This window comes from Cebus imitator, unplaced genomic scaffold (genome assembly GCF_001604975.1).
Source record: "Cebus imitator isolate Cc_AM_T3 unplaced genomic scaffold, Cebus_imitator-1.0 Scaffold18, whole genome shotgun sequence".
NCBI classification, from domain to species: domain Eukaryota; kingdom Metazoa; phylum Chordata; class Mammalia; order Primates; family Cebidae; genus Cebus; species Cebus imitator.
The window spans coordinates 13,318,362-13,322,081 of NW_016107333.1; the positions used below are offsets into that span (position 1 = coordinate 13,318,362).

General features: G+C 45.2%; 1 long non-coding RNA gene across 1 annotated transcript; it reads right to left on the reverse strand.

Annotated features, from left to right (window-relative positions):
* Positions 1 to 1,127: 1,127 nt before the first annotated feature.
* On the reverse strand, positions 1,128 to 2,895 carry LOC119469250. Its single transcript, XR_005198060.1, has 3 exons — positions 2,882 to 2,895; positions 2,139 to 2,141; positions 1,128 to 1,269 (listed from the first exon to the last, which is right to left on the reverse strand). It is a non-coding gene; the product is annotated as an uncharacterized LOC119469250 (long non-coding RNA).
* Between the last annotated feature and the right edge of the window lie 825 nt (positions 2,896 to 3,720).

A 3,720-nucleotide genomic window follows, 5' to 3' on the forward strand; every position in this document is an offset into this window, starting at 1 on the left:
GTCTTGCTCTGTCTCCCAGCTGGAGTCAGTAGCATGATCTCAGCTCACTGCAACCTCCACTTCCCGGGTTCAAGCAATTCTCCTGCCTCAGCCTCCCGAGTAGCTGGGATTACAGGCACCCACCACCACAGCTGGCTAATTTTTGTACTTTTAGTAGAGACAGGGTTTTACCATGTTGGCCAGGCTGGTCTCGAACTCCTGACCTTAGGTGATCCACCCACCTCGACCTTCCAAAGTTCTGGGATTGCAGGAGTGAGCCACCATGCCCAGCCTGGAAACTATTTTCTTCCAACTAAGATCAAACAGCTGAAATAAATCCATCCTCCCAAGTTAAAGCAGACATCAGGAGGATAACTGGAATCTTGTGAGTCAGAGTTTATCAGAAAGATGAGATATCCAGGGGTGAGGCCAGGCAGGGAGAGGCAATGCTATTAAGACCAACAGATGTGGTCACTGTGGTCAATGAGTTGTGATTGTGCCACTGCACTCTAGCCTGAGTGACAGAGCGAGACCCTGTCTCAAAAAACAAAACAAAGCAAGACTGCTCTTCTTCCCCACTCTATCCCCAGATGTTACCTAGACAGCAAAGACTAATTGCAGTTTCCCTTAAGGGTGACAACCAGGAAGAGAACACACTGCCGCTCTTGGGAACTGCTCTTATTAAGCAGGGCTTGGCAGCTCCCAGTGGTGCTGTGTCTTGGGGACCTTCTCCTGTTTGTGTGTTTGGTAACTACCCACCCTACTGCCTACCCCTCCTCCAACCTCCTCAAACAACTCGATGACCAGACACCGAAGCGTCGCCTCTAGAGGGCGCTTGAGTCTCTACCAAATCCCTGAGTGGCCTCACTAGTTTGGGATTCCATTTACATTCCATGAAATTCCTTTTTTAAGGTTACACAAGACAGTCAGGCCTGTGGAGCCCTAATTGTTGTTCTTCAGTGGCAAGCCCAGGGCCAGGTTCCTTCTCTCTCCTTGAGCTCAGGAAATTTTTTTTTTGAGATGGAATCTCGCTCTGTTGCCCAGGCTGGAGTGTAGTGGCCCAGTCTCAGCTCACTGCAACCTCTGCCTCTCAGGTTCAAGAGATTCTCCTGCCTCAGTCTCCAGAATAGTTGCGATTACAGGCACCCGCTACCAAGCCTGGCTGATTTTTGTATTTTTAGTAGAGACAGGATTTCACCATGTTGGATAAGCTGGTCTCGAACTCCTGATCTCAGGTGATCTACCCACCTTGGCCTCCCAAAGTGCTGCGGTTACGGATGTGAGCCTGGCCTAGGAAATATTATTGAATTTTCCACAGGTATTCCCTTTCCAGGGCTCCCACCTCCTCCCTGCACCTGTGGGGTGTTGATGGTGAGCTTCCCACCTTCCTCCAGCAGGACCCATTCTCAGGAGTCTAGAGGTCTTGGTAACAGCCCTAATCTCCTCTTTCTGTGTTGCTAGAAGGGTGCAGAATCCTAAAAGTTGACTGGGCTCAGGTACTGCTGTAAGGATCAGTCTCAGAGAGTCCAAAGTTAGGTGTGCAAACTAAACCCTGAAAATCATCACCCAGAAGTCCCAGTAATGTCCATTTCTAGGCAAGAATAATTAAGCAGTTCTTTTATGACAGCCCAAAGAAAGGCAGTTCCGACCTTTTTGTCCTCAACAGATTGCTTGCTTGAAGTAAGAAATGTTCACATGGAATAGCTGCCATTAATATGGGTGACCTCAAGGTTCGTGGCACCAAGGGAATGCCTTTTATTGTTTCGTATTGTTTGTTTCCCTTTTGTGAAGTTCTGTGGTCAAGGGAACTGCATAGCTCCAGTATGCGGTCCGGTAGCACATTACTAATTACATACTTTAAAATACAGATTTATGGTGCTGCTTCATTGGGCCATGCCAGGAGAGAAACCAGTGCAGGGGGCTGCAAAGCGTCAAGGTTATAAACTTCATGGGGCTTTCAGGCAGATGAGGAATTTTTATTAATTCTTTAAATGCAAATGTCCAGTAATGTCTCCACTTGTCCCACCCCCTGCAGCGCTCCAGGTAGGAAATAATTGCAACCTGCTAGTTGGGAGGCTGAGTGGCAAAGAGTGATTATTCATGGGCTCTCCCGATGTCAAATAGTACAGCTGAATATAAAAGACCCTCCCTCTCTCCACCCCCTACTCCTTTGCTAAGAGCACAGGTGTGAAACACAGATGCAAAATGGAAGAATCTCTCTCATTTGTCCCCCCGGCAGGACGTATTTTAGAATAAAACTGGCAAGTACCTTGGCAGGCACCCAGTATAGCAAGTAAATTGTTAACTATCCGACTATTCTTTTACAAGAGCAAAATTGAGTGTGATATTAAAGCAAAGCCTCTTTATTTTAAATGATTAGTTCATAGTCTTGCTTTAGAGATCCCTAAAAATTCCATCCTAAGAACTTTGAAAAGCCTGCTTTTCTTTTTTCTTTTTGAGCAATAGACATAAAAGTCCTGACCTGGAGTGACAAATCAACATCTATCAATGACTTTTATTGTGAAGAGCATTGTGGGTTTTCACATCACTGGTAACCAAGTATTACTCCTGACCTGTGTTTTTGTTTATAATGTATTCAGCCGAAGTTTGATGGTTAAAGAAGGAAGTGATTGAATTCTGAGGAATCAGAGACAGGGTGCTTCAATCACCTGTGAGCACTGTCCGTAGACTCAGTAAATAGCAAGTCTTGCATATATTTGTGCTCTGTGAGGTCAGGTGCCACACTGGTTTTACTTTTGTGTCTTCAGTGCTATCTCAGTTCCTGCTACATATTAGGCATTCTGTAAGTCAGTAAATGCATCAAAAGAATAATAAACATGATTTTCCTATCTGCAAATGCTATTATAATAAATAAAACTCAAATTTATTTAAAAAGCATCACTAAATTCATATTTTGTTATTTGTTTGTTTATTTGAGACAGGGTCTCCCTCTGTTACCTAGGCTGGAGTGCAGTGGTGCCATCTTGGCTCACTGCAATCTCTGCCTCCCAAGTTCAAGTGATTCTCCCGCCTCAGCCTCCTGAGTAGCTGGGACTAAAGGCATGCCACCACAGCCAGGCTAATTTTTGTATTTTTAGTAGAGACAGGGACAGGGTTTTACCATATTGGTCAGGCTGGTCTCAAACTCCTGACCTCAGGTGATCCACCCGCCTCGGCCTCCCAAAGTGCTGGGATTACAGGGATGAGCCACCATACCTGGCTGTCATCATGTTTTTTATTGTGGTAAAATATAACATAAAACTTACTATTTTAATCATTTTTAAGTATATAGTTATTGTGGTGTACTGGTTCTAAATAGATTCTAAGAGTGCAAATACTACCCTGGGGGGTAGAGGCCTCAAAATTCTTTTTTTTTTTTTTTTTTTTTTGAGACAGAGTCTCGCTCTGTCGCCCAGGCTGGAGGGCGGTGGCGTGATCTCTGCTCACTGCAACCTCCGCCCTCCAGTTCAAGCAATTCTTCTGCCTTAGCCTCCCAAGTAGCTGGGATTACAGGCACTTGCCACCACATCCAGCTAATTTTTGTATTTTTAGTAGAGATGGGGCTTCACCATCTTGGCTAGGCTGGTCTTGAACTTCTGACCTCATTATCCACCCACCTCAGCCTCCCAAAGTTCTGGGATTACAGGAGTGAGTAACTGCCCCTGGCCCAAAATTCTTGATGCTAAGGATCCTCAGACATACTATGGCTGGAAATCATTGATAGTGTGTTTCCCTAATAAG